Source organism: Rhagoletis zephyria, unplaced genomic scaffold (assembly GCF_001687245.7).
Source record: "Rhagoletis zephyria isolate East Lansing unplaced genomic scaffold, Rhagoletis_zephyria_1.1 Rzeph_scaffold_01816, whole genome shotgun sequence".
Taxonomy (NCBI): domain Eukaryota; kingdom Metazoa; phylum Arthropoda; class Insecta; order Diptera; family Tephritidae; genus Rhagoletis; species Rhagoletis zephyria.
The window spans coordinates 62,163-74,738 of NW_016158900.1; the positions used below are offsets into that span (position 1 = coordinate 62,163).

At 31.4% G+C, this 12,576-nt stretch overlaps 1 protein-coding gene across 1 annotated transcript in view; it reads right to left on the reverse strand.

Moving 5' to 3' along the window:
• Dh44-R1 (Diuretic hormone 44 receptor 1) overlaps positions 1-8,755 on the reverse strand; it is a 66,422-nt gene extending 57,667 nt beyond the window's left edge. The window contains exon 1 of the mRNA XM_017619239.1: positions 8,702-8,755. The gene's annotated coding sequence lies outside the window, so the exon portion shown is untranslated. The remainder of the gene's footprint in view (positions 1-8,701) is intronic.
• Between the last annotated feature and the right edge of the window lie 3,821 nt (positions 8,756-12,576).

The window sequence follows — 12,576 nt, forward strand, 5'->3', positions numbered from 1 at the left end:
AAGGACGCTAATTTACTCAAAATTGATACACCCCGGCTTACCATCTAGCGGAAGGTTTCGGAAAGGTGAAAAAACATATATTTAATACTTGCGCCGGGTATTTAATGTTCGGCTCCGCCCGAACTTAGACTTTCTTACTTGTTTTTTTTAAATGTTACCACAATTTTTGCTAGATAGCTGCGTACAATTAGTATTTTAATGTATACGCAATTTTTCAGAGTGGCTTCTCTTATAAAATATTAATTATAAAACTATTAAATCGGTACCTAATGGTGAACAGGTGCCAAGTGCATTTGTTTTAATTAAATCGATGTAGTTTCGCATTATCTGTCATATCGAATAATTAAAACGCTAATTTATTTCTTCATACGCGTGCGACCATTGAGCCAGCACCGCTGTCAACCGAAATGCATACATAACTAAATAAAATACTAATTTGACAATCTAAATTAGGAATTTAAATTTTCGATTTTTGCGAACAATATGGCGCAGAAAACACATTGAATTGAAGAACTGACCACGAGCTGATTTTCATATTTTGCAATTAAATTTACAAAAATATATATTANAGGTAGAAAGGCAAAAAAAGGCAAATATCTTAAAAAAGGCAAAAAAAGGCAACTTCAAATGTGTATATATGGAATCAGGGAAAGCTAAATCGTGGACATTGTTAATCGAATATACTCTATCTCTTTAGCAGAAAAAAAGGCAATTTCCATAAAATCCGTTCCCTGGTAATAATAAAAGATTGGCGCTTACACATATGTTAGTGTTTGGCCGAGCTTCTCCTCTATTTAATAGAGACTCCATCTAAAAAAGTTTTTTTTTGTTTTATATAAAATTGTAGCGCATATTATACATTTTTCTTTTCGATTATATGCATTGTGGCGTGACTATGTAATAAATACTTTAAAAATGAAATTGTAATTTTTATATTTATGACTTTAAAAACTAACTGTACGCAGGTATCTAGCGGGTATTCAACCTTTAGAATAAAAAAAACGGTTACGATGCGATTAGTGAAACCAAAGATATTGAATCTTGAATTTGACAAATCTCTATTCAACAATTTTAATGAACTTGATGCCGTTTTTAATGCAAATTTTTGTGGGAAAAAAATCAATTTACATTTTGGAAGAAGTTATAGCTGCTATTTCGGGTATCACCACATCTCGTCATCAGACCCCTTCACAAGGATTCGATCCAACGACCCCAGCGTCCAAAGCCAGTAGTCTACGCAGTGAGCTAAGTCCGCCACGTAAACTGTTGTTGTTTTTCCACTTTTTTCATATGTTAACCCNTTGAATCTTGAATTTGACAAATCTCTATTCAACAATTTTAATGAACTTGATGCCGTTTTTAATGCAAATTTTTGTGGGAAAAAAATCAATTTACATTTTGGAACTACAATCAAGCGCAGCTATTCCGCTGCTATTTACACTGGATCATAGGTTGTTTTTTTTGTCGATTTTTGTTAATAATTCTATTTTTATAATGTTGAACTTTTAAGTATGCTCATCCTCAAGTTATTAGTTTTTTGCTATTTATGCCCTTATAATTAACCGACTTAAAAGAAGGAGGGTATCAATTCGTCGGAATATTTTTTTTATATATGTTACCGCATATCTTTGGACCACGTTAACCGATTTCTATATATATTTTTTGTTTTATTTCTTAACGGTAAGGTGGTATCTCCGAGATGGTCCCATATTAATTTGGTCTAGATCTAATCATTGGCTCATTAAGAAGTTAACATTGCTCTTAAATTTTTATATGAGTCTTGAAGACGTTTTTTTTGCTTAAAAATTACTTGCTAATGAAAATGTTTATGGAAAAAAAGTAAATTGTTATTTTTTTCCACAAAAATGTTCATTAAGAACGGCCTCAAGCTCAATAAATTTGTTGAATCTAATTGTTATTTGGCAAATCTGGTAAATTTTGGTACATCCTCCAAATTCAAAACCTTCATATGAGCCCTTTCTTTTTAAAGTGACATAAATCATATTTTCAAAAAAAGCGAGTTAATTATAACACCAATTAGAATTTAACGGTATCTGTTAATTAAAAAAATTCCATTGAAGTGTTGACAGCTACTGCGGTTTTGTTAGAGAGCAGTTTTACTAATGAGCGGTATAACGAAAATGTTTATTTTGAAAGTGGCATAAGTCACTCGAAAAAATCAAGTTAATGATAACATGGATTACACCGAGAAAAAGTCAATTTTGTACAAAAAAAAATATACATACTCTTAAAAGTGCGTGTTTAGTTTCTCTCTCTGGCATCAGGATTTTTTTGAAAAGGACTTTGAAATTACAAAGAATTGAATAATTCCAAAGTTATTCAAAAAATTCAGTGCTATATAAAATAACAAATAAAATATAAAATTCTGTAGAATTGAAAAATATAAAATTTTTTGGTGCATAAGGACGAATACCTATTGCAAATGATCTTTTAAAATTTATCCTTGAGTATCGCTGCAAATTTTCGGTGCTTATTTTTAAAAAAATTATAGGTAAAGGGTTAATATACACAGGACCATAACCTCTATTTTCGTCATTCTACTTTAATAGTGTAAAAAATTAAAAACGTTTAAAGGAGTATTTTCAATATATATTTGTAAACCAAAAAAATTTAATATATGTGTTTAAATTCAAAAGAATTAATCTTTTATTTCCTACTCATATTGTTAGTCGAGATGGGAATGTTACTCATACGCCATGTACGTACGTTCGATTTTAATTTTGCCGTGATAAATGATAGATCCAATATGGATCCGAAATGTTGAATTTTTCAAATCTGATTCCAGATACGTAATCAGCGACCTTAAAAATCCCGACTATAAAGTTTTAAGAGAATCTAGGAGATTGATTTTAATAATTACAATTACTGAGAAATTAAATTTTAATTGTAATGTAATTGCATTTACCCAGATCTGTTGCATCCCATCTACTAACTCCAAGCGCCCAAAATGCATGCTACGTACTGCTGCGTGTGCAAAATTTTTCTTTATACATTTATGTAATGGTTGTACATGCACTTCTCCATCGCCATCTAATGAAACTTTCCTAAGTTATAATTTGATGGAAATTCAAAGTATGCTTGACTTTTTGCGGACTCTGCGTGATTAACAACCATGCAGAGGTGTTAACTTATGGTTACTCTTGGCCACAGTGCCTCCCACTACGTTTTGATCAAATATATATATTTGTTTTTATATAAATACCTGCAACCATTGTGATCTCCCCTCTCAATGAGTTATTCAATATAAATACNGAGGTGTTAACTTATGGTTACTCTTGGCCACAGTGCCTCCCACTACGTTTCGATCAAATATATATATTTGTTTTTATATAAAGACCTGCAACCATTGTGATCTCCCCTCTCACTGAGTTATTCAATATAAATATCCAACAGGTGAATAAATTATTCAATACCATACAAACATACATATGTCTATGCACATAATTTACTAATATGCATAAATACATATATACCTCTACATACCATTCTATTCTGAGCAAATAGCGACGGCTGAACCGTTTAGTATCCTTTGCCACTTCTAAGAATTTTATTATTTTATTGTTCTTTATAAAACATATCTGTTACATAAGTCTTTATAATCTTTTATTCACAATCACTTATTCACGCAGATTTANTTTTTTTTTTTATTGTTCTTTATAAAACATATCTGTTACATAAGTCTTTATAATCTTTTATTCACAATCTCACTTATTCACGCAGATTTACACCTGAGAAGGCATTATAAATGTCTTTTGTGGCAAGCATTATCTTCTATGACTAGACACTTTGCATTTTCACGGCTTAGACATTCCAGCTCCATTCGCGTATGTATTTATGCCAATTATTTATTTCATGGTCACACCGACACTGGTATTCACTTTTATTTTATTTTTCTTTCATGCGTTTTCATGTACCTATTTTTATTTATCGAATATCGTAAACTGTCTGGACTAATAGGTATTTATGTACGCATAAGCACCTGCTCACTTCTGCTGCTTCTGATTTCATTTCTAACACACACATACCTTATCTATGCACGGACACAGATCCATTCATATGTATGTAGGTGTGTTGACTTTTATGTATGCAACGCACGCGAACTCGCACAGATTCAGCACTAATACAAACACAAAATTGTGATTGCTTGCCTAGTTACAGGCGAATTTATACGGACAATGCCGTAATTTATTGCTTTTTCCCCAGCTTATTGGCTAACTTTGACCGGCTTCGTGGTATTCTCGTACACATTTGCAACTTGGGAATAATTATGGTAACAACTTTCTCGCCACTTTTTTACACTTCTGTTGGAAGTTTTGGTATTGCACATTCAGTTCGTTTCGTTTTCCATTTCACTTTTGTGGTTTTTCTGGTAAGCTTCTCGTGCGCTGGCAGGGAATTTTACGGTTCAGCATTCTCCGAGTGGTTGAATCGAAAATATTCTAATGATTAGAAGAATTCTTTAATTTATTTTTCCCATTTTTATTCATTTGCAATTTTACTTGTTTTTAATTTATGTGCTACCATGGCAAAACACAATAACGCGCACTTATTTATTTTTCTCAATCTTAGCAAAACAGAACTAATACAGTCACATACACCATTTACGTGTACTCCTTAACGACTCGCCAAACCACCAAGCACTGCAATTATTTGCCTAACTCAGGCGTAGAATTTCTTAGTACTTTCATTTAACCACAGACGATTGCTTCTTTTAAGCAGCTGTGGTTAAGCTTAAGAGGCTAGCTTTTGTATATAATTACTCGGAAACAATTTTATGCCTTTTAATTTGGCCATGGGCAAGCAATTGTATTGCGAAGTCCCCTGTGCATGCGACGTCTTAGAATTTCACATAAAATTTGGGGCAGTTAAAGCTAATAAAAGCAGCTACAGGAAATTGTACTGTCACGCTTTGGTGCATTTGCTAAGATTTCAATTTGTGCTCTATCGTCTCGCCACTTTTGGTTGGTCTTTTAGGCGGTGGTGGTGTCGTACATGGCGTATGCGTGACAGCAATTTCGATGGTACGTGGGCGCCAACTGTTTGACATAAAAAGTGTTTGAAGTATGTTGATAATAAATTTTGATTTGGTTACTACGTTAAATCTGATTTTTGGGTCTAGGAGTATTTATAGTGTGAGTTATTTCTCATAGAACGGATTATCCGTTATCCTTTATGACATGTAACGCTGTATCTAACAACAAGATGATTTACAGAAATTAATTAAAGTGGGCGAAAATCAGCACTCCGGCTATAAGTTAGGAGAATAAACTACTTATCATCCCATCTGTAATATCATCGTTTACTGCAGAAATGGAATGTGGTATACTATGGCGCCAGTTTCTGGGGCTAAAGCCAATGCAAAGATTAATCTATTAAAGAAATATGCATATAGACTTACTAAGATGACGTAACTAATGCCATTTATTTAATTTGGTATATAGTAAAATATTTACTGTTAAAGGTTTGTTGAATTTGCACGCACAAAATTAAATTTGCTTTGTAAAGTCAAAAAAATCTTCTCTTTGAGAAGCTTCGAAAAATCTGGAGAAATTTAGATAGAAATTTCTTGGTTTCTATGTTAAAATCTTTTTGATTTTAAGCAATAATAGCTTCTAAATATGAGGGAATTTTTTCATGGTAAAATCAATTTTACGGCTTCGAACCATCTAGCTAATAGCAGTAGGGCAGAAAATGTTTCCTTCATATGTATGTTTGCATGTACTCTGTATATGGGAGGATGTACATTTATGCATATACATACATATGGTTGAGAGCATAAAGAACACGGAATTTTAGAACCGTTGGAGCATTCAGAAATATAGAATGGTGTCGCCGGCAGTATCTAAGGTGTTGAGTTAAAATTTTATTTCAAGTAATGTATCGCTAAGTAAAAGGTTTTTTAATACAGGGGTTTGCATGTAATAATTATGGTCATATTTTGTGTGCATAGGTAACGCATAAAGATGTATATAAATTTGTTTAGGAAATAACTATTATTTTAATACAAGCAAATTAGACAATATTGGAATATATGACTTCAGATGCATTAATACACTTATGAAATTTTACATTGACACTTTCTAATTGCGGAAAAGGAAACTGATTTCCCTATGTGAACAGCATTAAACATTTAGTTTTGAGTGTTATAAGAATTAAAAAAAAAAATAATTTGTTTCATAACTGAATACCTACTAAGCCACCAATTTATTTTTTATTTATTCAATTTCACCGTGCACTGTGTAATCGTTTATAGTATTTATGACATCAATTAAAAATTTATTTATATTTGATATAATTTTTTTATTAGAGGCTTTTTTATGTTCCACCTGTAATGTAATCAAAATTTTCAATCAATTTTTATGCAACATCCCGAGGAGGTAGAGACTTGAAATTTTAAATGTGGGAATGTATATTACCTAATTGAAAAAGAATAACTGCACAAAAACGGTACCCGATAGGTGGCGCAGGTGTTGAGATATTTGGTAAACCCGCATTTATTGTCCGATTTGCTTTATATTTTGAAAAGAAATGACTTCGCCAAAAAATTAACCCTTAGATCTAGCGGAAGTCAATTTTTTTATTTACCGTTAATAAAATCTTGTCTTTAAAAAATTGTTTTTAAATTACTTGTTTATTTTTTAAGATTTCATGTCGTTCTTCTTAAATTATTTGTCCGTATAATGCATTTGCAATCCAAACAAATAATGTTGCCATCGCAATATATTAAACCATCGAATTTTTTTTTGTTTAAACGTATTTTTATTAACTTTTTAGTTATTATTTATTATAAAAATTTCTTTGAGAAACGAAAATTTGGGGCATGTCCTGAAAAATTACTACTTAAAGAAACTTTGTTGACTTTTTGGCATTCATTTACTCAGAACGTTTTACAATAGCAGTGCTCTTGGTTTTGTTATAGTTTCTTCAAAGTTGCATGTAGACAAGAAAAAATGAAAATTTAAGTGGGGATTTTCGTTGGGTGGTTGTTTACAACTGGCAACATGTATTTATACAACAACACTGCATCGATTAACTTTTTTGGACCAGGGTCCTCTTTAACAAGTTGGGCACATGTGGATAATATAAATCCTAGGACTATTTGGTTAAAACAGGAAAAATGAGTGGATAAAAAATTTTAATTTATTAAACATTTAACGGTATAAATACTTACAGTAAATTAATTAGTTATTGCAATATTATTCGGAAAGGTTACTTTGTTAGCATTGAGAGGTTCGTGCTTATAAGTTTATAGTGATTGAAGAAATATGGAAAATCGTTGATCACTTCTTCAAAATATATGTCTTCGAGCACATCACATTCAAGCCCTGCTTGAAGCATTGCACTTCATAAGTAATTTTTATGGTTTTAAAATTGTAAATTTCAAGCGAAAAACTAAATCAAACCGATTACTATTATCTTATTATGGTAAAAATGTGTATTTTTTAATTTTCTCTTTCGCCTTCATTTATACTGACGGCGCACAGCGTTACGACTATATGGAGGTAGATGACAAGAATAGTAAACGTGGAACGATTTCGCTGAAACCTGATATCCGCTCTAATTTGTCTTAGGTATAGAGAATTATGAAATATGATCAAGATTGGCTGTCATGCCGATTCCACTAAATTTAGTTTGTACTCCCTTGTATTAGAAAATTTCAATCACAGATTTGAAATCGTCAATAAAAATTACGCCAGTATCATGTAACATAAGAGCCATTCCACAACTGTGACTGGTGGGACATTTTATTCCAGAATGTGTTGGATTGTGGATTATGTGGTGGACACTGAAAAGAACTCTATTTTACCTTTGTGCACACAAAGAAGAATGTTCGCACAAAAACATAAATTTCGCGAAAAGTGTTTTTGTGTTGTGAAATACGAACTATGCGCTTTCGTTTTCAACACAACTTCTTTTGAGTTTTTAAATATTTTCCCACAGGTTAATGAAATGTAGTCATTTAGAAAGAGGTTACTACTGAAACAGAGATAATAAGGGTATGTCGGTTTCCTCTTTTTTGTGGAATGACCCATAACCTAACTATTAGAATTGCTGTTGTGCGGTGTAATTTTGACCCTGACAAGGAAATTATAATTATAATAATTGTGGGGGCTTATTAAGAAGCATTTGGTTAGAATAAAAGAAAATTCGAAAATAGGAACATAAGAAAAATGCCAAAAGCTTGCGAACTCCATGTGGGACATAATTTCCGCCGTTGTAAAAGCCCAAGGCAAACATACCAAAATCCAACATACTTGATTGCTTTTAAAAAGTGCATCAACATTTTTATTTATTAGATAAGTTTCAGTATTTTCCTGAAATCAAAACTTTTTAAGTTATGCTCTAATTTTTCACACAACCATATTTAAATAATAAATTACACTTTAAGGGTTAACAAGAATATTATTATTTTGCAGTNTACTTGATTGCTTTTAAAAAGTGCATCAACATTTTTATTTATTAGATAAGGTTCAGTATTTTCCTAAAAACAAAACCTTTTAAGTTATGCTCTAATTTTTCACACAACCATATTTAAATAATAAATTACACTTTAAGGGTTAACAAGAATATTATTATTTTGCAGGAGATAACGTTTATCCAAGTAGCGCAGTATATTAAATACTTAATTCACATCCCGATTCGCATAAACATATGAAACTTATAATTTTTCACAACTCACAATTGAAGTAGCTTTTACTAACTTCGAAGAAGTGTAAACTTTTAATATCAAATAAAAATTCCAATCAATTCAGGTTGAGTTAACTTCTTATCATAATCAATTCGTTTCCAAAACTACTTTCTCTACAACACTTCATTATACTCACTTTTTGACCAACTGTATATAATTTTTGATTGCATTTGGTCATTTACGCGCCAAAAATTTTTGCATGAAAACACACATTTGCACAGTTTTAAATTGTGAAATGCACTTTTACGGCTACACAAACTTCACTACACACTTTAATAAATACATACATATGTATATGCAATATATGCGAAAATCGACGGAAGTACACATGAAAATCTGAGCGCATTTATTTGCTTTGAAAAAATTTACGAGCGTTTTCACACGTGTTGTTTCAACAAGATTAAGCGACAATAAAGAAGATGAAATATCCCCTTCAGTAGTAGAATGTTTAATTCACCGGCCAGTGAACCCATCGTTTTACCGTTTTCCGTGCGCTTCGTGAACCGAACACGTTCGCAAGTTAGCGTTAACTGAAATTTTGTAACCCGAGTAACCGTGAAATGGCAAATTTTAAATGTGGTTGGCGGTGGGCGCTTATGTTAGTGTACAGGATATCAACGAAAATACTGTTATCCTGCGTCTTTAAATTTAGGACTGTTGTTTAACATAGATATTGCGATTCGTGATACTCAAATCGAACTTATTAACAGTCACCATTTTCATTCGGCATGCATGAAACATTCATTAACATTGTCAGCTTTTGTGACGAAAAGTATTACTTTTAAAGAAAGGCGTCTGGAAAAAATGGTTAGTGTTAGTACATTGGCCATTTGGCAAGATAACAATAGATATTTTAGTAGTACGAATTACAGCATTCACTTTTGCCATATTTCTGTTACCAACAGTGGTAAATGTATAAAATCGCAAGGCTATTCGGCATATGCTGAAATGTTTGTGACAAATAAAAATAATAAATAGAAAAGTGAACAGAAGAAATAAATATACAAATTATATTGCAAAACTACCTACATGTATATATATATTTTTAACAAAATTTTGCAAATTTAAAGCTCTTTTGAAATGAGAACAGCTATCCCTAGTAATAAAAGCGTCTAAGTAAATTAATAAGTTTTTTATTGATAGTATTTAGTTATTGGTCATGTTTTTAATTTCCTGTGAAATAACTATGTGTAAGTCACCAGTTGAGTGGAAAATATATTATTATTACATAATTATAGAAATATTAACCGCTTGTACCCAATTAAATTGCTAACTGTTATACCACGGAGGGACTATAATATCTTCTTTCTTTAAAGCAAACCATATATGTTTATAATTAAATCAGCAAATTCGAAAAGGGCACATGTCTGAGTATTAAAACTTTTCAGGAAGTAAAAACAACTAATTATTTTCTAAAGAGGTATAATATTTGAAAAAATAATATTTGTTTGATTTTCGAGGCCAATTATCAATGGAAAGTTTAAGAAATGTGTATTGTGAATGTTTATATATATATATATATATATATATATATATATATATACATAGATATTTTAAATTTGTGAAATGTGTCCTTTTCGAAATTTATGGTATTGATTTCACATAATTCAAAAAAAAAATCATATAAGTTTGAAGGAACTTTTATTTTAGGCATTTAAATTTAAACACAGTACTTCAATTAAAGATAATTGGCAGATTTTTCTAAAAATCTTCTTATGGCGGCTCTTTTTCATTTAGAGTTGGCCATTACGGTATTTCGTCATAAAATTCTGTAAATTCTGCTGAAATGTATTGTTTCACTTTTGCAATATCTGCTCGACTTGGTAAATTACTGCAAGTACCTTTCACATTAGAAACAACGACCGCAAGCGACAGACAGCATCAGTCAAATTTTCAATACACACGTTTTTATGAATGCACAACATCTTGTCCACAGCACTGCAATTGCCGCCTACGCCAAAAAAAAAAATTATTTCTAATTTTGTCGACGATAATGAGCAAATTTAGTGATGTAATATATAAAATCTTAAAATTTTCAAAATTTTAATAACTCTTAAGTTATTTAGCCGAAAAGGCATGAAATAGCTTATATTTAAAATGTTTATCAAATAAATTGATTTATTTTTTTTCTTTTTTTGCAAACAAAATTTCACTTTTAGCAAAGTATTTTTATTTTATAGAATTTAAATATTTTCAAGTGGCTATGCTTGCTGCCGTTTTTAAATAAGCAATTAATTCGAAAAGGGCACATCTCTTATGAGTTGAGCCGTAACGTTGATAGTAATACCAATACCACGTTGTGCTTTTTTCAATCTTAGATGAAAAAAATATGCGAGATGTGCCCTTTTCAAAATTGCCTATTCAATTAAAGAAATAACTGTTTTATATTGAACATACACTTTTGCATTATTAAATATACAACATCTACATTTACATACAATCATTGTGGGAAAGCTTATTTTGAGAGGAGATTGGGGTCATTAAAATCTTCCTCCTTCTTGAGTCCTTAAAACAGCCTAAATCGAAATTTCTTCCTAATTTTTTATTTACTACTCAAGTTCGAAGAGTGATATAAATATTGATGAAGGGATAATTCGGTGACCTAGAAGTACCGCTTTAGTGTACTTAATTCTGTTAACTCTATTCTTACCAAACCAAATACAACTATGCTACAGCTAATAAAACGAAACACATTAGTAAGCGATGCATTTTTTCCATGGAACCGTATTAATAAATTAATTAACAAACAAAATTAAAGCGACTACTATTTGGACCGAACTACATGTTGATGTTGATATTGTTGGCATGGAAATGACTTACGCTGGCAGGTAAGTGAATTAAGCAGATTTCAATGGAGACTTTTGAACTTTAATTAAAAAACTCTAAACCAAACATCATGCAATAATTTGCTAGTCTAAGTAATGCGCTTGCCGTGGCGTATGAGTGACAAGAATATCTAATATCAATTTCAACATTTACTCCGGTCAAACAGACATTTTAAGGCGCTGTAACTGTTTTCTTTAATAATTTGTTGTGATTTTTTTCTAATTCATGCCTTTTACTTACTTCTTATTTAAATGATCGTTACTACTTATTTTAGTAAGGATTAGACATGGATTAGACAAGGATATGAAGGTATAAGAAGGCTGCATGTGTATGTACAAAATGCGCGTATTCTGTTCAAGACATTAAACACATAACATCCCCAAATCAGGAGTTTGGAACGAACAAGGTAAATTCTGGTTTTTAGCTTTCGATACAAGACTCCTTATTTTTAAACAGTTAAACAAACAACCTTCCATGTCAAGCTTACCAATTTTAGCATTGCTTTTAGTTTCCCTTTTAAAAGTTAAGCTCCTTTCTGTATTCAACAAACACTTCCTTATTTTGTAAATCTGTTCAGCAATGTAGAAACTCATCAACAGAGTAACTTGCATGTCCTGTTAATAGAGCTTCTGGCAGAAATTGTTAATAAAATGAGGAGCCGCAATTGTTAATGTTAAACACTTTTAGTACTACATATTAAGCTTTTAAATTGATAAGTAGCAATTCACCATCTCGTGATGATAAACACAACAGCGGAAAATTAACTCGCCACAAATCTCCACAAAACAAATCTCACCAAAGTCAATCAGAACTATAAAAACTAACCAATGAATTGTAAGAATACGCGTGCTGGTCTGATTACGTGGCAAGTTTGGGGCAGCTGATGTATTCAAACCAAAATATAAAAGGATTTACTTACATTCTGGTTACTTACAATAAAGTTTGGAGTGGTGAACTAAGAAATCCTTGTACAGGTAGACAATCGGAACAGGACTGTACTTATCGATGGTCTTCTGATATAACGACAGAACTCAAAACTA